The sequence below is a fragment of the Oncorhynchus keta genome, unplaced genomic scaffold, assembly GCF_023373465.1.
Source record: "Oncorhynchus keta strain PuntledgeMale-10-30-2019 unplaced genomic scaffold, Oket_V2 Un_scaffold_9739_pilon_pilon, whole genome shotgun sequence".
In the NCBI taxonomy this organism is placed as follows: domain Eukaryota; kingdom Metazoa; phylum Chordata; class Actinopteri; order Salmoniformes; family Salmonidae; genus Oncorhynchus; species Oncorhynchus keta.
Window position 1 is genome coordinate 896,760 of NW_026291018.1, and position 23,435 is coordinate 920,194.

General features: G+C 44.3%; 2 long non-coding RNA genes and 1 pseudogene across 2 annotated transcripts; 1 reads left to right on the plus strand and 2 right to left on the minus strand.

Annotated features, from left to right (window-relative positions):
- Positions 1-1,938: 1,938 nt before the first annotated feature.
- LOC127929668 (uncharacterized) lies at positions 1,939-6,674 on the minus strand. Its single transcript, XR_008135729.1, has 4 exons — positions 6,571-6,674; positions 5,555-5,886; positions 4,708-4,841; positions 1,939-2,804 (listed from the first exon to the last, which is right to left on the minus strand). It is a non-coding gene; the product is annotated as an uncharacterized LOC127929668 (long non-coding RNA).
- On the minus strand, positions 4,254-4,306 carry LOC127929686 (uncharacterized; annotated as a pseudogene).
- Positions 6,675-7,111: 437 nt separating the features above from the next.
- Positions 7,112-8,161, plus strand: LOC127929680 (uncharacterized). The gene is made up of 3 exons (XR_008135775.1): positions 7,112-7,197; positions 7,342-7,632; positions 8,001-8,161. It is a non-coding gene; the product is annotated as an uncharacterized LOC127929680 (long non-coding RNA).
- Positions 8,162-23,435: the final 15,274 nt, after the last annotated feature.

The window sequence follows — 23,435 nt, forward strand, 5'->3', positions numbered from 1 at the left end:
GTGTGGGAATGCAAAATGGGTCAACTTTTAATGTTTTGGCATTCAGGTCCAAAAAGTCACTTTCTGAGCCCTTACTCTATGGGCAAACATGGAAAGTTTCGTTCACGTTAAAGGAGTGCAGTCAGAAAATGATTGAAGTCATATGGAACTTATTTTGAATTGACGTACAGGCCCATACTTCAGAATCAGCAATGTTACAGCTAAACAGGAAATGACTGGCTGTGAGTGTAACACATAACATAAAGTATGTTTGTTTTTTCAGAAATTGAAGTATGTGAAAATGTCCTGAGAAATATGATGGATTGAAATCACTGTAAACATCAGCAGGGACTGAGTTAAAATGTACTTGGCCAGTTTGTGGTGAAGGTTATGACTATTGACCTTTAATCAAGCTAGTCAACATCATGGTTGTGTGGGTAAGTAAGCGTAACCCATGTTGTATTCCTGTAAACGGGGGTCTTGACTTCCTCTCTGCTTGCAGTTTCGACCACACGATGCACCAACACACGTGCACAAAGACAGGAAGTCTTAGTCTCGTCTCTATGCCATCTCTAAGCCATCTCCATGCACACATGCACACACCACTACCATCCCACAAAGACACACACACACCCCACTACCATCACACAAAGACACACCTCTGTACATACACTGTACACTTGCTGCACCATATAAAAATACCCGGGTCCACAGCGGGAGAAGAAAGTCACAGCTTTAACCAAACTTTCACCACACGTAAGTGATGTGTACACTGAAAACAACATGCACCTCCACTGTGGTCTGGTGTTGTGCATGCTTTAGTGACAAACAGTGTGACATTTAGGCCCTTGCCTTTTGACTCATGGAAAGACTGTCTTGCAAGGCTTTAGATATAACGAATCTCTAGATGTAACGATTCTGAACCTTTTTGCCTCAGAGACTGAGCAGAGACTCCTCTCCCCATCCAAAAATGCTTTGATTAACACAAACTAGATCAAACTTAATTTGTGTCAGCCAACCATCTGAGGGACCAATCACTAACATCTCAGGGAACAGTGGTGGTCCACAGACCAGGGGTTGAGGACCACTGCTCTATTGGAAACCCTGAACACAGCTATTAAGTTGTTGTAGAATGACACTCCACTGGAAAATGATTCTGCATTAACACACATTAGTGTAATCGGAATGCAGTATAACTCTTGTGTTAATGAGTCAGTAGGTGGACTTATTAACGGATAGTCATTACGGCTTTCAGAATACTGTTTTTTTTAAGGAGAGTGTGTTTCCACTCCTTTTCATATTTGTGTGATTTAATGAGAGAGACAGGTGTAAATGGAAGGGAACACAGTATTCAGTAAAGCGGTAGACCTGTAGACCCAGATTGGATCCCAGCTAGTTAGTGGGCAGCTATACAATACAGTAAGGGCTGTAAGGTGACAGCAGGTGATTTAATGAGAGAGACAGGTTGGATCCCAGCTAGTTAGTGGGCAATACAATGAGACAGGAGTAAATGGAAGGGGAACACAGTAGATTGGATCCCAGCTAGTTAGTGGGCAATACAGTAAATGGAAGGGGAACACAGTATTCAGTAAAAAGCGGTAGACCTGTGATTGGTAAATCCCAGCTAGTTAGTGGGCCATGAGAGAGACAGTAAGGGATTGTAAGTTAGTGACAGCAGGTGATTTAATGAGAGAGACAGTGGGGAGTAAATGGAAGGGAAACACAGTATTCAGTAAAGCGGTAGACCTGTGATTGGATCCCAGCTAGTTAGTGGGCCATACAGTAAGGGCTGTAAGGTGACAGCAGGACCGACCAAACCCAGCCTGTCCAGCAAATATAAAAAAATACACTCGTTTTCCTTTAGAGAGACGAGCCCTGCTGACGTGGGTTCTTAAAATGCAAACATCACAAAACTGTTGTGAAAAACATGAGATGCCACAATGACCACAGAAACGGAACTGTTAATCTTATGACTCATTTATTATAAAAAATAGACTATCATTACAGGAACAACATGATCAGTACAGGAACTAAAGAATGCAAAATATTACAATAAAGTAGCAGTAAAAGTTGCCTGGCAACTGAAAAATAGGCATAGGCCCAATGCCATCAAATATGTTAAAAAATATATACAATAGAGAATCAATTCAACATTTAAAAGTTGTTAAAACATATATTGTCAATCTATAAAGAAAATAGAATGTACAGCTAAAGACAATGAAATTCCATGCACAGCAATCAGTGCTATTTTCAAGTTAAATTGTGGTTGTAATTACAAGACTCAAATTCTACCTGCTACGTCAGGGTCAAGGACTATAACAAACCTCTGTATGAACAACCATTTACAATGTGTGATGTCAGTCACATACAATGCTGTGTACTTAAGTAGCTACAGTACATAGGTATCTTACCTTGAGGTTGAATGACTGACATAAGAGTAAATCCTTGATGCAAGCCCTTGCTACTTAACACAACCTGAGAATATATCTTTCAAAGTCCTTCGTTGACATCATGTATTACAGTATGTTTACATAATTGTCTCCTAGTCAGCTGACATGGGCTTCCATTTGGACCCAAATTAAAGATGGCTGCCGTGCATCATCAGTAACAAGCTGTCCGAAGGTCGTGCCCAAAGTAAAGATGGCTGCTGTGCAACACCCGTAGCAACCTGTCTTAGGTTGGTGCCAAAAGTAAAGATGGCTGCCGTGCAACATCACTAATAACCCATCTGAGGGGGTGTGCACGTCTGATGGTGGTGCGCATGTCTTCATAGACACGCTACTCTTGCCCTGTGTTGGTCTGATCGTTGCACGCCATGCCTTTAACTGGGAAGACAAGAGATCTTGGTCAGAAAAGGTACTATTAGTACGCTATGTTATTAACATTTAACTGACACTCTTATCCAGAGCGACTTACAGGAGCAATTAGAGGTTAAGCGCCTTGCTCAAGAGCACAGCAACACATTTTTCACCAAGTCTGCTCGGGGATTCTAACCAGCACCTTTTCTGTTACTGGCTCAACGCTCTTAACCTCTAGGCTTCCTGTCGCCGTGTCTTTAGAAGGGGGGTCAGAAGTGGTCTTGTGTTTCAGTAAAACTTTTGTATGGAATTGAAATTAATTGAACTAACATTATCATCAACACATTGCAAATGTCAAAAATGTACATGTATACTGTACACACACACACACACACACACACACACACACACACACACACACACACACACACACACACACACACACACACACACACACACACACACGGAATATGAGACGGAATATGCAGGGGCAGAATTTGCGCAAGACCCCAGAAGCAGTTCAGAACTCATGAAATACGATCAATGTAGATGAAATCAAACAATACCACTGAACATCTCTTGTATAAGGAGCCATATCCTGTCAAATATGTTGTGACAGTACCGATAATAGAACTTCCCCAACAGATTACATCAGGTCTACATATATGAGTCAAAGCAAAAGGCTGAAGTTAAAAACTGTGCATTTTCCTACCAAAGACAGGTCAGTGGAGACAGTGCTGAGGTGGCAATCTTGCCACCCGACACACACACACTCAAACACCTACACACAGATTCACAAGTTTAAACACCTACACACAGATTCACAAGCTTAAACACCTACACACAGATTCACAAGCTTAAACACCTACACACACACACACACACACACATACACACACAAAAAAAAATACTACAGTATACTATGATATAAATACTGTGGTATTCACTATAGTGTTTTTGTGGACTAAAGTAGTATTTACTGTAGTATTTACAGTTAACTATAGTATGAATACTGTAGTAAAATAAAACTGTATTTTATACTATAGTATTTACTGGTTTTGCGGACTGTAATATACTGTAGTATTTACAGTAGTGTTTTTGCGTACTAAAGTAGTATTTACTGTATTATACTCTAGTATTTACAGTTAACTATAGTAAAAATAATGATGTAAATTAATGATGTATTGTATGATGTAAATTAACTGTATTATATACGTATTTAATTAAGTGTTTTTGCAGTGTGTAGTATTTACTGTAGTATTTACTGCAGGATGGATATAGGTCTATAGCAGTTTGGGTCCAGGGTGTCTCCCCCTTTGAAGAGGGGGATGACTGCGGCAGTGTGCTTGCCGATTGTATACTGTAGTACTTACTGTTTTGCGGCGTAATAGGGCAGGGTTACTATAGTATTTTGTTGTGGACATTATTGTAGTATTTACTATAGTATTTTAGTTTTATTATCTTTCAAATAGAAGTGGAGGCTTTTTCCTTGAGGAAACCTACTGGAGAAATACTAAAAGAGAACATTTTCCATAACCTGTAGGTAGGTAGGTAGGACAGGGGTCTGAGAAGATATAGAAAAAAGCAGAAGCTCTGAACTAACCTAGCACAAATGTGGATATGGGGAGGGGAATGGTTAGGGGTTGTGCAAATTAAATACTGTAGTATTTACTATCGTTAAAGTCTAGTGTTTTTGCAGACTGTAGTGTTTTTGGGGACAATACTGTAGAATTTACTCCGATTTTTTTCAGATAATACTGCAGTATACTACAACATTAAGTACAACACATGATTGAGGGATACTACAGTGTATAGTATTGTACTGTATACTACAGTTTACTACAGAATTCTATAGTCACTACTGCAGTATTCTATAGTAAACTGCAGTATTTTTTATGTGGGCACACACACACTTTACTGTAGTACTTACCCTGGGGATGACCCAGATGAAGAGGATGAGCAGACTCAGGAGAAGCACAGAGCCAGCAGTGACAGCTGAGACCAGGACTAGATACCAGGACATTCCTAGCCCTGAGGACGCGTCATTCTGGTCACACTCCACATCTGTGGCACAGCAACACACCAGGGTAGCACACGTTTTAATTCAGTTCAGTCCAATACAACTCAACAAACTGACCAGTCTGAACTTGTTTAGAAGTTACAGCCTGGTAGCTCAAATTAGGATTAGTTCCTATGAGACTGCGCTGCTCAGAGATCACATTAAGACAATGGTCCTGAATCGTTCCCTAACCCTCCTCTTGACCCCATTACCATTCAATATTTGCAGATCTGTAGGATCGTGATAGGTATAACCAGTGGAGCAGCTTCCAACGTACAGATCTGTATCCAGGACATACATGCCAGGCTGTGAAAGGCCAGAAAAATTGCCGTCCGGCAGACGGTACCGGTCCATAAAGGCTCAGACCAACAGGCTCCTAAACAGCTTCTGTCCCCTGACCATAAGACTGTTGAATGGTTCATAACTACTTCCCCTTTGTATTAGATGTATCACTACCACTACACTGCTGTTCATGGTTTACTGATTACCATTCATATCCATTTATCCAGCTCCTTATCTTACTTCTCATGTTGTTTTCTATTTAATTGCTTATTAGTTATCCTATTTTGATATTGAATGCTGCACTGTAGGGTAAGGCTTGCAAGTTAAGCATTTCACTGTGCTTGAGCATATGACCACAAAGAAGTTGAACATTGAAGGGTGCAGTAAGTGCCAAATGGAAGGTTAGGAACGAATCAGGACTGGCTGAGACACTCACCATTCACCACCAGCAAAACAGCTCCTTCCCCTCAGTCTTCTCAATCTTGTTTTTCTTATAAACACTGTACACACACCAGTAGGCCCCAGAGTCTTCTATGGTCAGGTTTGTGATGGTGATGTCCATTTTGTTGAGTCTTCCGTTAGTCGTCAATCTGAGTTTGAACCTCTCGTGGAGGGTTAATTTTTCTGTTTCCTGGTGAAAGTAGAGGACTAGAATCTCTTTTGTTAGGCGCATGTACACACTCAGGTTTTCTTGGTCTGGCAGAGAGGTGCTGCAGTGGATGGTCATAGTGTCTCCCTCCTGCTTTCGGAGCAGCAGTCCCTTGCTCCCTTTCATGAGCAGATGGGAGAATGGAAGAAAAACACACACAACATATGTGTCAGATCTTTTGCTTTAAGGAGAAGCCAATACCAACCAATTAAGGAGATCTTTACTACCCAAAACTAGTTTCACAAGTCAAGTCTGGGTCTATTTTTGGAAATGGATTATGAATACAAGGAACCATCTACTACTCTCATTTGAATATTATGCTTGAAAAGTAAATGACTTGAAAACAGCATCTGTATATCTATGATATTGCAACTCTAGATTACAGTGGACTCTAGATTACAGTGGACTCTAGATTACAGTGGACTCTAGATTACAGTGGACTCTAGATTACAGTGGACTCTAGATTACAGTGGACTCTAGATTACAGTGGACTCTAGATTACAGTGGACTCTAGATTACAGTGGACTCTAGATTACAGTGGACTCCTGAAAAAGGCAATGGCTTGGGACTGTTGTGCCAGATATGCAGTTATCAGGAGCAAGCTATTGAAAATCACGTAATTGAAATGAGACTGGAAAACTGTATTGTACTTATTCAAAGTGCGCTTATCAGGAGTCGACTGAACATAATATATTTTAAATGTAAAATTGACTAGATGAAATGTTGAATAAAAAAACACCCCTTTCCATGAACTCAAAAGGATGTCCACCTCCCAATAGAAAACTCAAATAAACACCACTCACCTTTCTCAGCCAGGGTGCTGCAAAGGAGACAGAGGAAGACTGCACAACACAGACAGAGTGCAGACATCCTGCCAATACAAGATCTTCACATCACAACTAAACTGGGCCTTCAAATAACAGGAAATATACAGAATGTCTATACCACAGTGGTGTCTGCTCTAGAACCTCTCCACCAATAGGAACACTAAAGAGGCCTACGTGTGTGTGTGTGATACAGTCATAGGTTAGGGATAAATGAGATTAAACAACAAAACACAATTATTTTCAGAGCATTAATGTGTGTGTTTGTCATTCAAAGACAGTCACTTCAAGTACAACTGGAATGGAACGCTACAACAACCACTTCAAATGGACACACGCCATCAACTTTTCAAAGTTAGTTCACACTGTTGTGACCTGTTATTAGGGAGACTAGGCAGGTAAATATAACAAACCAGAGTGTGTGACAACAATGACTTCTAACTCTACTGATGCTTTCTATGTGCAACCTGGGTTCAGGTGATGTGCGTAACACTGGACTCCCTACTCCCAGAATGGTTCACTACATAACATATCCTCTACTCTCAGACATGATAGAGGTGAATGGTTCACTACATAACATATCCTCTACTCTCAGACATGATAGAGGTGAATGGTTCACTACATAACATATCCTCTACTCCCAGACATAGAGGTGAATGGTTCACTACATAACATATCCTCTACTCCCAGACATGATAGAGGTGAATGGTTCACTACATAACATATCCTCTACTCCCAGACATCATAGAGGTGAATGGTTCACTACATAACATATCCTCTACTCTCAGACATGATAGAGGTGAATGGTTCACTACATAACATATCCTCTACTCCCAGACATAGAGGTGAATGGTTCACTACATAACATATCCTCTACTCTCAGACATGATAGAGGTGAATGGTTCACTACATAACATATCCTCTACTCTCAGACATGATAGAGGTGAATGGTTCACTACATAACATATCCTCTACTCTCAGACATGATAGAGGTGAATGGTTCACTACATAACATATCCTCTACTCTCAGACATGATAGAGGTGAATGGTTCACCACATAACATATCCTCTACTCCCAGACATAGAGGTGAATGGTTCACTACATAACATATCCTCTACTCCCAGACATAGAGGTGAATGGTTCACTACATAACATATCCTCTACTCCCAGACATAGAGGTGAATGGTTCACTACATAACATATCCTCTACTCCCAGACATAGAGGTGAATGGTTCACCACATAACATATCCTCTACTCTCAGACATAGAGGTGAATGGTTCACCACATAACATATCCTCTACTCCCAGACATAGAGGTGAATGGTTCACTACATAACATATCCTCTACTCCCAGACATAGAGGTGAATGGTTCACTACATAACATATCCTCTACTCCCAGACATAGAGGTGAATGGTTCACTACATAACATATCCTCTACTCCCAGACATGATAGAGGTGAATGGTTCACTACATAACATATCCTCTACTCCCAGACATAGAGGTGAATGGTTCACTACATAACATATCCTCTACTCCCAGACATAGAGGTGAATGGTTCACTACATAACATATCCTCTACTCCCAGACATAGAGGTGAATGGTTCACCACATAACATATCCTCTACTCCCAGACATAGAGGTGAATGGTTCACCACATAACATACTAACATATCCTCTACTCTCAGACATAGAGGTGAATGGTTCACCACATAACATATCCTCTACTCCCAGACATAGAGGTGAATGGTTCACCACATAACATATCCTCTACTCCCAGACATAGAGGTGAATGGTTCACCACATAACATATCCTCTACTCCCAGACATAGAGGTGAATGGTTCACTACATAACATATCCTCTACTCCCAGACATAGAGGTGAATGGTTCACCACATAACATATCCTCTACTCCCAGACATAGAGGTGAATGGTTCACCACATAACATATCCTCTACTCCCAGACATAGAGGTGAATGGTTCACCACATAACATATCCTCTACTCCCAGACATAGAGGTGAATGGTTCACCACATAACATAACCTCACCACAACATATTTAACAGCAAATTATATAACATGACATCTCCCTTAGAAAGCTACACTGTGGAGGAAGTGTGTATTACATACCTGATTCAATAATTATGGTCTAAATTGAAGACCATGGTAAATTGCTTATTGAATCAGGATAGAGTGTGTCTGGTCAATTGCTTGTTGAATCAGGTTAGAGTGGGTCTGGTCGATTTCTTGTTGAATCAGGTTGGAGTGGGTCAGGTCGATTTCTTGTTGAATCAGGTTAGAGTGGGTCTGGTCAATTGCTTGTTGAATCAGGTTAGAGTGGGTCTGGTCAATTGCTTGTTGAATCAGGTTAGAGTGGGTCTGGTCAGTTGCTTGTTGAATCAGGTTGGAGTGGGTCTGGTCAGTTGCTTGTTGAATCAGGTTGGAGTGGGTCTGGTCAGTTGCTTGTTGAATCAGGTTGGAGTGGGTCTGGTCAGTTGCTTGTTGAATCAGGTTAGTGTGGATCTGGTCAATTGCTTATTGAATCAGGTTGGAGTGGGTCTGGTCAATTGCTTGTTGAATCAGGTTAGTGTGGATCTGGTCAATTGCTTATTGAATCAGGTTAGAGTGCCTCTGGTCAATTGCTTATTGAATCAGGTTAGAGTGGGTCTGGTCAATTGCTTATTGAATCAGGTTAGAGTGTGTCTGGTCAATTGCTTATTGAATCAGGTTAGAGTGTGTCTGGTCAATTGCTTATCGAATCAGGTTAGAGTGCATCTGGTCAATTGCTTATTGAATCAGGTTAGAGTGTGTCTGGTCAATTGCTTATCGAATCAGGTTAGAATGGGTCTGGAACTAAAGCCAGTGCACACAGCACCTACTGTTGGTAAACCTCAAGTCAGGGTGTGAGAACAACGCTCTCTAGTGGGGGGGAGAGGTGTCTGCATAAAGCCAACAATTTGGGTACTTTTGAGGGCCAGGCCTCAGAGAGCTGGAAACACAAAAGGAAACATTTCTGGGCCAAACACTGGAGCTAAACCTGATACAGAAAATATCCTATTAGAAAACAGTTCATCACTGATCTCAAGTGAGGTACCCATACATAAAAGTTGTATATTGAGATACTGTATATGGTGGTACATTAAAATTGCTTTTGTATATTTTTTGTAATGCATGTTCATATATTAATAAAATATTGATTTACATATTGTACATCTGTACAGTATGTAACATATAGCAAATATAAATGATGATATAACATACAGTATATTAAATTAATGTGAACATCAAGACATGAAGTAGAGAGGGATACTTTTTCAATAGTTTTTCTATGCTGAAGTCTGAAATATTCATGTGTGGATATGGTCCCTCTGGGCAAATGGCCTGTGAGACAAAATGAAAAATAGTGCTGCTACTTCAACCACTTGCTATGCAACTGTACAAAGCTCAGTTTATGAAATCAATTAACTTTGGAAGGATTCATACCAAAGTAGGGTAGAGTTCCAGGGGCAAGTTTCTGTCATCTGTGCCACGAGGGTGGAGTGTTGGGCAGGGAACTGTCAACGGAGCTGGCTTGGTGGTGTTGAGGTGGTCCCATCAGAGTAGAGCATCCTGGGATATTTTTCCCTTTGACCTGCTGTTAGACTAGAGGAAAGATGTTAGCAGGCAGGAGATCACCAGAGAAAGCGATAATTGGCTGGCACAGTATTTCAATTGAACCATTTTCACCTGCTTTCCTGAAGTAAGGATTCCCCCCTTTGGGAAGACCAGAGTTCCCCAGATACATTCCCATCGGGGGAGGAGGTGGTACAGGCTTGTTCTGTAAACCACATCAACAAATTCTCCAAATGATTAGTACCATTCTCACAGTTAAAATACAATGATCAGCCACTATTTTTAACTGACATGATATAAAGTGAATACCTAAGCCTTGGGGTCAGTTTTGTGTCTACAAATAATATTTAAACAGGTTCCTTACGGAGTTGTCTTTCTCATCAGATGAATGAATCTACTTTCCTCTCCTGAAGATCCATCATCCACTGTTCTGAAGCGCTACAGCAGGTGTCTCAGGCTCAGCCCCCGGCCGGCTGCCAGTCTGGCTCTGAGGGTTGGCCTCGGTGATGTTCATTATGGAACAATGCACCACATCTACTCCGGATATCTGTGACAAGTGGGAGAAGTCAGTCCACTCCACTCATGTCACCATACAGAACAACCACTAATGACATTTTTGATGTATTTTTATTGAACCTTTATTTAACTAGACAAGTCAGTTAAGGACAAATTCTTATTTACGATGACGGCCTACCCCGGCCAAACCCGGACGACACTGGGCCAATTGTGTGCCGCCCTATGGGACTCCCAATCACGGCCGGTTGTGATACAGCCTGGATTCGAACCAGGGTGTCTGTAGTGACGGCTCTAGCACTGAGATGCAGTGCCTTAGACCGCTTCACCACTCGGGAGTAGCAATTTCATTACTCATAAAATAAAGCTTAAATGACCCTTTCTCTTGCAGTAGAAATCTCCACATGTGGTATTCACTCCACCATTCCATGTTGGTCCCACCATGGGGGTGATTGGAGATGGTGTTGGAGCATTGCATTGGTCGCAGGGACGCTGACTGTTGGGAGGGTTGTAGGGATGCCCACCCTCTGCGCAGGGATGATAACCTGGTATTGAGCTGCCCCTGCATGTACTTCATCTCCTGCTGCAAGTTGTTCAGCAGGACCTGAATCTCACCCTAGAGGACATCAGGAGATTTATCAGACTGACACAAAGAGAGAGGCTTCACACCATGCCCATTGGACCATCTTTAGGATTCTTTCTCACCCAACTCCAATTTCATGAGGACAAACCTTACCTTGTGAGATGCTTAATGACTGACGGGATGTGTCCCTGCTCCTGCGAGCTCTGACGGTACGTGTTCCTGCTCCTGTGAGCTCTGACGGTACGTGTTCCTGCTCCTGTGAGCTCTGATGGGACGGGTCCCTGCTCCTGTGAGCTCTTACGGGACGGGTCCCTGCTCCTGCGAGCTCTGACGGTACGTGTTCCTGCTCCTGTGAGCTCTGATGGGACGGGTCCCTGCTCCTGTGAGCTCTGACGGGACGTGTTCCTGCTCCTGTGAGCTCTTACGGGACGGGTCCCTGCTCCTGTGAGCTCTGACGGGACGTGTTCCTGCTCCTGTGAGCTCTGACGGGACGTGTCCCTGCTCCTGTGAGCTCTGACGGGATGTGTCCCTGCTCCTGTGAGCTCTGACGGGACGTGTTCCTGCTCCTGTGAGCTCTGACGGGATGTGTCCCTGCTCCTGTGAGCTCTGACGGGACGTGTTCCTGCTCCTGTGAGTTCTGATGGGAAGTGTTCCTGCTCCTGTGAGCTCTGACGGGACGTGTTCCTGTTCCTGTGAGCTCTGATGGGACGGGTCCCTGCTCCTGTGAGCTCTGACGGGATGGGTCCCTGCTCCTGTGAGCTCTGACGGGACGGGTCCCTGCTCCTGTGAGCTCTGATGGGACGTGTCCCTGCTCCTGTGAGATCTTACAGGACGGGTCCCTGCTCCTATGAGCTCTGACAGGATGGGTCCCTGCGAGCTCTGACAGGATGGGTCCCTGCGAGCTCTGACAGGATGGGTCCCTGCGAGCTTTGACAGGATGGGTCCCTGCGAGCTCTGACAGGATGGGTCCCTGCGAGCTCTGACAGGATGGGTCCCTGCGAGCTCTGACAGGATGGGTCCCTACGAGCTCTGACAGGATGGGTCCCTGCGAGCTCTGACAGGATGGGTCCCTGCGAGCTCTGACAGGATGGGTCCCTGCGAGCTCTGACAGGATGGGTCCCTACGAGCTCTGACAGGATGGGTCCCTGCGAGCTCTGACAGGATGGGTCCCTGCGAGCTCTGACAGGATGGGTCCCTGCGAGCTCTGACAGGATGGGTCCCTGCGAGCTCTGACAGGATGGGTCCCTGCGAGCTCTGACAGGATGGGTCCCTGCGAGCTTTGACAGGATGGGTACGAGCCTGACAGGATGGGTTCCTGCGAGCTCTGACAGGATGGGTCCCTGCGAGCTCTGACAGGATGGGTCCCTGCGAGCTCTGACAGGATGGGTCCCTGCGAGCTCTGACAGGATGGGTCCCTACGAGCTCTGACAGGATGGGTCCCTGCGAGCTCTGACAGGATGGGTCCCTCCCTACGAGCTCTGACAGGATGGGTCCCTGCGAGCTCTGACAGGATGGGTCCCTGCGAGCTCTGACAGGATGGGTCCCTGCTCCTGTGAGCTCTGACGGGACGGGGTCCCTGCTCCTGTGAGCTCTGAGGATGGGTCCCTGCTCCTGTGAGCTCTGACGGGACGGGTCCCTGCTCCTGTGAGCTCTGATGGGACGTGTCCCTGCTCCTGTGAGATCTTACAGGACGGGTCCCTGCTCCTATGAGCTCTGACAGGATGGGTCCCTCGAGCTCTGACAGGATGGGTCCCTGCGAGCTCTGACAGGATGGGTCCCTGCGAGCTTTGACAGGATGGGTCCCTGCGAGCTCTGACAGGATGGGTCCCTGCGAGCTCTGACAGGATGGGTCCCTGCGAGCTCTGACAGGATGGGTCCCTACGAGCTCTGACAGGATGGGTCCCTGCGAGCCTGACAGGATGGGTCCCTGCGAGCTCTGACAGGATGGGTCCCTGCGAGCTCTGACAGGATGGGTCCCTACGAGCTCTGACAGGATGGGTCCCTGCGAGCTCTGACAGGATGGGTCGAGCCTGACAGGATGGGTCCCTGCGAGCTCTGACAGGATGGGTCCCTGCGAGCTCTGACAGGATGGGTCCCCGAGCTCTGACAGGATGGGTCCCTGCGAGCTTTGACAGGATGGGTCCCTACGAGCTCTGACAGGATGGGTCCCTGCGAGCTCTGACAGGATGGGTCCCTGCGAGCTCTGACAGGATGGGTCCCTGCGAGCTCTGACAGGATGGGTCCCTGCGAGCTCTGACAGGATGGGTCCCTACGAGCTCTGACAGGATGGGTCCCTGCGAGCTCTGACAGGATGGGTCCCTCCCTACGAGCTCTGACAGGATGGGTCCCTGCGAGCTCTGACAGGATGGGTCCCTGCGAGCTCTGACAGGATGGGTCCCTGCGAGCTCTGACAGGATGGGTCCCTGCGAGCTCTGACAGGATGGGTCCCTGCGAGCTCTGACAGGATGGGTCCCTGCGAGCTCTGACAGGATGGGTCCCTGCGAGCTTTGACAGGATGGGTCCCTACGAGCTCTGACAGGATGGGTTCCTGCGAGCTCTGACAGGATGGGTCCCTGCGAGCTCTGACAGGATGGGTCCCTGTGAGCTCTGACAGGATGGGTCCCTGCGAGCTCTGACAGGATGGGTCCCTGCGAGCTCTGACAGGATGGGTCCCTGCGAGCTCTGACAGGATGGGTCCCTGCGAGCTCTGACAGGATGGGTCCCTGCGAGCTCTGACAGGATGGGTCCCTGCGAGCTTTGACGGGACGTGTTCCTTCTCCTGCGAGCTCTGATGGGATGTGTCCCTGCGAGCTCTGATGGGATGTGTCCCTGCGAGCTCTGATGGGATGTGTCCCTGCGAGCTCTGATGGGATGTGTCCCTGCGAGCTCTGATGGGATGTGTCCCTGCTCCTGTGATCTATGATAGAGGAAAGTGAGCCAGATTAGAGCTCTATGATTCAGCAATGAAACATTCAGCACCCCATGACTATTGAAATGTACTAAAGTCGAACCTTGCTCCATTGCTAATTATTTACAGGGGTCCCCATCATTTCCCATTGCCCATATTGTGATTACCAAATTCTCCAGCTTTTACAGGAAAGTTACCAGAATTTTGCAATCAAAGAGTCTAAGAGTAGCCATTCTGTCCATATAATCTTATTCATATCAGCACTTCTCCTCTGGAAGTCTTTGCTTTATGAGATGCAATATGATACAGTATTACAAAATTCCATGCCAGCAGATTGGATAATTGTTAAGATATTTTATCAAGGTTTAAGATAAATGATTAAATAATTCTACCCAGAAACTTAACCATTAGGATTAGAGGTTATGTAGCATGAACAAGGAGTATTAAAAATAACAGCTCCAACTGGGTTGGAGGGGGGAAGAGAGAAATGCATGTGTGTGCCTAACAAAAACAAAGAGGGTCCTTAACCTATGTTTGAACCGACTCAGCTATAACTTTGTGGATATAAAATCAGAGAGCGAGAGCCCCTCCAGGTTTTCCGTATCTGGGGGGGACTGGAACTGTCAGCTAAGTGGTAATAAACTGTGGTGAGACTTCAGGAGATAATCCAGATTTAGTGAGTAATGTATGTGCGTTAAGGGGTCGGAATGGACTTTTGAAGCTGCTTTTTCTTTGTCGGAGAAGAGGAGAGAGATCTAAAATGCTATTGGACGAAATGTGAGGTACATAAACCAATGCTCTCGGGAAGAAACGCTATTGGCTAATTTTGGTTGACTGGTCTCTGTCTATTTTATGCAAATAAGGATCTTACAAATTCTCAGAAACTGATTTTTAAATTGAATTGGTTAATTAACACATAAGAACTAAATTAATCTAACAATAATTAATATAGCATGACTGGTAATGTAAGTCATTCTAGAGTTCCAAATTGGCCTACAATCCCAGCATGAATGCCCACTGTCATTGGTGCACACGAAAGTCTAGTAGCGCGAGGCCACCATGTGTCCAGGTCAGAATGTAAAGTTATAATTTCATTCATCTCAAGTTAAATCAAAGTCCCTTGTTTTAGATAGAAACCACAAATGCAATAGTTCTGATAATACGTATATAACATCTAACATCTACACTTGAGGTTTCATGATGCTGGTATCTAAACCAAAGTAGATCATTTTAAGATTGTTCTACACATCTGTTGAGGTCTCTATAAGCTTCAATATGAGGTCGTAAACCTAGCATGAAAGTGCATCCTTGTAGCTGTGTGGGCTGATTTAGTCAACATGTTTGCCTTGAGTAAGTTGAGCCAATGGCCATGGGGTAAGTTGAGCCAATGGTTGAACCAATGGCAAGTTGAGCAAATGTTTCTTCCCAGGCGTAATGCAAGGCATAATCACTGGGATATGAGGTAACAAGGAGCTCCAGCCTTAGAATTGGGGATGACGTACTGTCCTATGAGTGACAGAAAACTGAGCCAATCAGGCGCAGCGCTCTGTATTTTCCACTGGCTGCCCCACCACCACAGAAAGCACTGAGCTAGGCTGAAACACCTGCATTTTGGAGCTGCCTTACTCAAGAAAGCAACAAAGAGATCATGTTTTTATGCGGATTTATTAACTCAATTATTTTTTTTACATTATTTGCAAACTGATATGTGTCACGTATTAATGCCAAAATAACATATAAAACAGGCAAGACCCCCGCCTCCCCCTAAAAAGTGTGGTCCCTGCCCCACCTGCCCTGAATGACGGGTCTCCACTGGTTGACATCATGTTTGAATGACTACCCTTTCTTCTGTCCATATCTGTAAGATCCCTCAGTCAAGTAGGGAGTTTCAAGCAGAGATTCAACTACAAAGACCACGGAGGTTTTCTAAAGCCTCATAAAGGGCAGTGATTGGTAGATGGCTAACAATAACAAATCAGACGTTTAATATCTCGTTAATCATGGTCAAGTTAATAAATGCTGTGGATGATGTATTAAACCACCCAGACCAGTGGAGGCTGCTGAGGGGAGGATGACTCATAGTAATGTCTGGAATGGAGTAAATGGAATGGTATCAAACACAAAAAAGACATGGTTTCCATATGGTTGATACCACTCCATTGACTAAATTTCAGCCATTATTATGAGCCATCCTCCCCTCAGCAGTCTTTACTGGCCCAGACACACCAAAGATACAGTCGTCCTTCTGAACTGGAGGATAGGGAGGGAACTGCTTAGGGATGTCACCATCAACAGTGACAAGCCACGGGGGTCTGACAACTTGGATGGAAAATTACTGAAAATAATAGCGGACCATATTGCCACTCCTATTTGCCATATCTTCAATCTAAGCTTACTAGGAAGTGTTTACCCTCAGGTCTGGAGGGAAGCAAAAGTCATTCCACTACTCAAGAATAGTAAAGCCCCTTTTACCACTCAAATAGCTGACCAATCAGCCTGTTACCAACAATAAGAATATTGTGAAGATAAATACACAATGCAGAGACAGAGGACGAGAAGTCAATATAGTAACAACGATCAATGGAAATAGTGGTTTTTCTGTAATAGGGAATTATCTATGGAAATAGTTGGTTTTCAGTTCAACATCTGTTAGGAATGTCCGTCCTGAACATACGGTGTGGCACGTTCCCATTGGTCCAACCTGAAATAGGATACAGTTTTATTGCAAGGAATTCTAATTGGTCAACCACAGGATAGGGCTGGGTTATAAACTACACCCTGTCCCTTTTTTTTTTTCTGTGGAGAACCACAGGAGATAATCACTGGGAGAGCATCACTGAGGACAGGGGAGAATCACTGGGAGAGCATCACTGAGGACAGGGGAGAATCACTGGGAGAGCATCACTGAGGACAGGGGAGAATCACTGGGCATCAGAGGCATCACTGAGGACAGGGGAGAATCACTGGGAGAGCATCACTGAGGACAGGGGAGAATCACTGGGAGAGCATCACTGAGGACAGGGGAGAATCACTGGGAGAGCATCACTGAGGACAGGGAGAATCACTGGGAGAGCATCACTGAGGACAGGGGAGAATCACTGGGAGAGCATCACTGAGGACAGGGGAGAATCACTGGGAGAGCATCACTGAGGACAGGGGAGAATCACTGGGAGAGCATCACTGAGGACAGGGGGAGAATCACTGGGAGAGCATCACTGAGGACAGGGAGAATCACTGGGAGAGCATCACTGAGGACAGGGGAGAATCACTGGGAGAGCATCACTGAGGACAGGGGAGAATCACTGGGAGAGCATCACTGAGGACAGGGGAGAATCACTGGGAGAGCATCACTGAGGACAGGGGAGAATCACTGGGAGAGCATCACTGAGGACAGGGGAGAATCACTGGGAGAGCATCACTGAGGACAGGGGAGAATCACTGGGAGAGCATCACTGAGGACAGGGGAGAATCACTGGGAGAGCATCACTGAGGACAGGGGAGAATCACTGGGAGAGCATCACTGAGGACAGGGAGAATCACTGGGAGAGCATCACTGAGGACAGGGGAGAATCACTGGGAGAGCATCACTGAGGACAGGGGAGAATCACTGGGAGAGCATCACTGAGGACAGGGGAGAATCACTGGGAGAGCATCACTGAGGACAGGGGGAGAATCACTGGGAGAGCATCACTGAGGACAGGGGGAGAATCACTGGGAGAGCATCACTGAGGACAGGGGAGAATCACTGGGAGAGCATCACTGAGGACAGGGGAGAATCACTGGGAGAGCATCACTGAGGACAGGGGAGAATCACTGGGAGAGCATCACTGAGGACAGGGGAGAATCACTGGGAGAGCATCACTGAGGACAGGGGAGAATCACTGGGAGAGCATCACTGAGGACAGGGAGAATCACTGGGAGAGCATCACTGAGGACAGGGGAGAATCACTGGGAGAGCATCACTGAGGACAGGGGAGAATCACTGGGAGAGCATCACTGAGGACAGGGGAGAATGACTGGGAGAGCATCACTGAGGACAGGGGAGAATCACTGGGAGAGCATCACTGAGGACAGGGGAGAATCACTGGGAGAGCATCACTGAGGACAGGGGAGAATCACTGGGAGAGCATCACTGAGGACAGGGGAGAATCACTGGGAGAGCATCACTGAGGACAGGGGAGAATGACTGGGAGAGCATCACTGAGGACAGGGGGAGAATCACTGGGAGAGCATCACTGAGGACAGGGGAGAATCACTGGGAGAGCATCACTGAGGACAGGGGAGAATCACTGGGAGAGCATCACTGAGGACAGGGGAGAATCACTGGGAGAGCATCACTGAGGACAGGGGAGAATCACTGGGAGAGCATCACTGAGGACAGGGGAGAATCACTGGGAGAGCATCACTGAGGACAGGGGAGAATCACTGGGAGAGCATCACTGAGGACAGGGGGAGAATGATCATCTACCTCCCCGTATGATTTGTTCTCTTCCAATAAACCTATTTTCCTCCCACTGATTTGCTTTGGGGGTCTGTGTTAATAAAGAATAACATCAACTGCTAACACAACCCTTAATAAACTTTTAGAAAAAATTGTATTTGACCAGATACAATGCTGTTTTACAGTAAACAAATTGACAAAAGACTTTCAGCATGCTTATAGGGAAGAGCATTCAACAAGCACGGCACTTACACAAATGACTGACGATTGCCTGACTGAAATTGATGATAAAAAGATTGTGGGAGCTGTTTTGCTAGACTTCAGTACGGCTTTTGACATTATCGATCATAGTCAATTGCTGGCTTGCCATATTGTGGATAAAGAGTTACCTGTCTAACAGTACACAGAGAGTGTTATTTAATGGAAGCCTCTCCAACATAATCCAGGTAAGATAAGGAAATCCATTTCAAAGCCAGTGTGTCTATGTATGCGGATGACTCACCACAAACACATCAGCTACTACAGCGAGTGAAATTACTGCAACACTTAACAAAGAGCTGCAGTTAGTTTCAGAACGGCTGGCAAGGAATAAGTTAGTCCTAAATATTTCAAAACTAAAAACTAGCATTGTATTTGGGACAAATCATTCACTAAACCCTAAACCTCAATTAAATGTGGAAATTGAGCAAGTTGAGGTGAACCTTGGATTGTAAACTGGTCAAAACATGTTGATACAAGAGCAGCTAAAATGGGGAGAAGTCTGTCCATAATAAATTGCACTCTGCCTTTTTAACAACATTATCAACAAGGCAGGTCCTACAGGCACTAGTTTTGTCGCACCTGGACTAGTGTTCAGTCGTGTGGTCAGGTGCCACAAAGAGGGACATTGGAATATTACAATAGGCTCAGAACAGAGCAGCACGACTAGCCCTTAAATGTACATGGAGAGCTCACATTAATAATTTTGTCATGACGTTGCCCTGTTGGGGGAGGTTTATGACCCCCCATAAATACCTTTCCCCCTTTTTCTCTCCACTCGACAGAATGGACTCTTAGAAAGCCCTTTTTTTAACATAGAGAGAGTAATGTAAAATCAAAAGGTTGGGGGGGAAAAAACAATATTTTTGTAATCCAACCAGTTGAAAGTGTCCATTGGTACTTAAATAATATGATGTCAGATCAGTTGTTGTCTAGGATATTATATCTGATGATAGGACGACATAAATTGTATCTTGGAAAGTCTACACATTCTAGTTATCAGATTCACATGGAATTCTTGTGCAATTTACATTTTTAAATATGAAACTATTTGTGAAAATTTGAAATGTAATTTTAGCTTCTAAATGAAATAATTGTTTTCTTAAAAGTAAACTATGATCACTCAATGGCCACGCCCAAGTGAACAGACATTGGTTGAGAAATATGAAACACCCTTCAATCCCCTGCTACAAAAGCCTGTTGACGAAAGTCAACCTTGGGTTCCCGATGACATGAGGACTTATGTCCATACGTTTAAAAGGGCTAATATCAACTACAACCTATTAAAATTAACTTTAGTTCCCGACGACGTAGGACTGGTGTCCATACGTTCAAAAGGGCTAATTTCAATGTGAAGGTGACGATCACCACGCTGGAAAGATGAATTGACTACACCAGCCAGAAAATAGCACATGCTGAGTATGGCAACTTGGTATGAACTTTGAACTCTTATTCACTAAAGAAGTGATACATCCTATACGTCGAATTATCAGCAGCAACTGTAAACGTGCGTAGCCTAGGAAAGGACGGACAAACTCTTCAGAACGACAGGGTACTACAACGTATCCATTCTACCACACGACGACAGACTACAACGTATCTGCCCAGAAATATTATTCAAAGGACAAGGGAGATCTCTGCTGGTCAACCCAGCCTTCCATCTTCGACCAATCTATCGAAGCGCAGCTCAGAGTAAAAATGTTTCTTGCATTTTCCTTTTCCGAATGGGTGGTTATTTAGAATGCATAAGATTCCGTATTTACGATAGCATAGCTTCATAAGGTCCGATAGAGAACCAATCCTTTTGTTCCTCAGTCTTCCCGCTCTTTCATTCAAACCCAACCCCCTTTCTTTGTGTAACCAGCAGTCATATCGGTTTTGTCCTCTAGGGACGTTTTCTTTAATGAAATAATTAGTAATCAATGTATGATTCATCCTGTGCATATGTAATTCTGTGTGATTTATTTAGGTATTTAGTAAATAAATAATGAAACCAACTGTTGTATTGCTGATTCAACTTGTTAGCCAGGGTTCGTGACGATAACCAAGAATTTTACGACGTTCAGATGAGACTGAATTTTTTATTTTATTTTATTTCACCTTTATTTAACCAGTTGAGAACAAGTTCTCATTTGCAACTGCGACCTGGCCAAGGTAAAGCATAGCAGTGTGAACAGACAACACAGAGTTACACATGGAGTAAACAATTAACAAGTCAATAACACAGTAGGGGAAAAAAAAAAAAAAAAAAAAGGGGGAGTCTATATACATTGTGTGCAAAAGGCATGAGGAGATAGGCGAATAATTACAATTTTGCAGATTAACACTGGAGTGATAAATGATCAGATGGTAATGTACAGGTAGAGATATTGGTGTGCAAAAGAGCAGAAAAGTAAATGATTAAAAACAGTATGGGGATGAGGTAGGTAAAAATGGGTGGGCTATTTACCAATAGACTATGTACAGCTGCAGCGATCGGTTTGCTGCTCAGAAAAAAGTAAATATGTTCTGTCAAGATCAATTTCACACACTGTATCACACTAATGTCTTCACTGTCAAATCAATGTCCACTAAATATGTGCATTTGTTTCATATCAGGTTTTAGTTACAATATATAAAACAATTATGAAAGAATAGTCTGGTGTGATTAACAACTACAGACAATGCTGCTAACAATTAGCTTGGTAGCAGGACAATGCGTGCACTCCATTTCTCCTGCAGAGGGGGAACAGAATAGTGTTGAGCCAGATTGCTCCCTCCTCCAGGCAAAGCATTCACATTCAGTTAGTGATGTGACGTGAGAGACAGAGCAGACATGGCAACGACAGAGAAGAGAGCCCATGGCACCCCTGATAATACATCTGTTGCTACGGAAACGGTCCTGTCCTGGTGCTGGGGTTGTGCTCTGCTGGGACTGCTGTATCCTGAGGCTCTGGTTCCATAGGGGACAATAGGAACACTTATTTTTTTCTATTTAACTAGGCAAGTCAGTTAAGAACAAATTCCTATTTACAATGATGGCCTACCCCGGACGACGCTGGGCCAATTGTGCGCCGCCCTATGGGACTACCAATCACAGCTGGATGTGATGCAGCCTGCCAACCACGGGAATACCCGGAATTTAAAAAAAATATATGTAATTTTTTACCTTTATTTAACCAAGCAAGTCAACAAATTCTTATTTTCAATGACAGCCTAGGAACAGTGGGTTAACTGCCTGTTCAGGGGCAGAACGACAGATTTGTACCTTGTCAGCTCGGGGGTTTTGAACTTGCAACCTTCCAGTTACTAGTCCAACGCTCTAACCACTAGGCTACCCTTACGCCCTGGGGTAGCCTAGTGTTCTTGTGCTGGGCCTCCTGGTGGTTGGTGAGACATTTTATAAAGTGCATTTTACAGACATTTGATACACTTTGATAGTTTGGACAGGAATCCTCTTCCATTAGGTAGACAAATAACATACTCAAACATACCTTCTGGCACAACAGAGTCCTCTTGTATCAAGGGTTCATATGGAAAGAGAAACCAGAAGCAACCTTTTACAAGGGTTGATACTGTGTGCTCTACCATGGTTTGTGATTTATCACTCACTGACAATACAATAACAAATCCTGAATTCCTATCTGGGAAGGAGGACAGCAATAGAGACACTAAAAGAATTCAAAAACTAAGTTCAGTCCTCTTGTCTGAGCAGTTAGTTCTCCATTCCACTTATTCTATTGGGGGCGGTAGCCTAGTGGTTAGAGTGTTGGACTAATAACTGAAAAGTTGCAAGTTCAGACCCCTGAGCTGACAAGGTACAAATCTGTCGTTCTGAACAGGCAGTTAACCCACTGTTCCTAGGACATCATTGAAAATTAGAATTTGTTCTTAACTGACTTGCCTAGTTAAATCAAATAAAAAAATATCATGGCATTTAGCTAGGACAGGAAGTACTTAACTAATCTTCCCAGACACAGTCTTTCTGCAGAGACTGTGAAAAGCAGGGTCATTATTGACCCATTCAATTGTTGGGAGCATATAGTGTGATTTTACTGTTAGTCAACACCTCTACAAACATGTGGGTGTGTCATGCGTTTTTTTAGACTGTTCAGTTACGACCAAAAATGACAACAGCAATAAACAAAATAATTACAATTTGTCTCCCTATAGTCCAGTCCAAGTGGCAAGTCTCACAAGCTAAGAAAATACTTTCACTTTGTGGTTCAGCCTCATTTGACTGTTCCCAGCAGTGGGAAGGAGGGGAGGGGGGTAAAGTCATTCCTACGCCCATTGTGTTCCAGACAGTATCAGCTCCACCATGTGGACATTATTATAAAAGTGCTTCGGAAGTGTCTTAACATGTCAAATGGGATTTATCTGTAAAAAACAGGCTGATCAAATCGTTACTCAGATCTTTCACTTATGGCTTCAAATAGTTGGCTTACAGTAAATTATCCGTGTGGTATAACATGCATAAATAAAAACATTTGTGAGATCCACATAAAATACATCTTTCCTCCGATAAAAATAAAACCAGGAGCAAAATG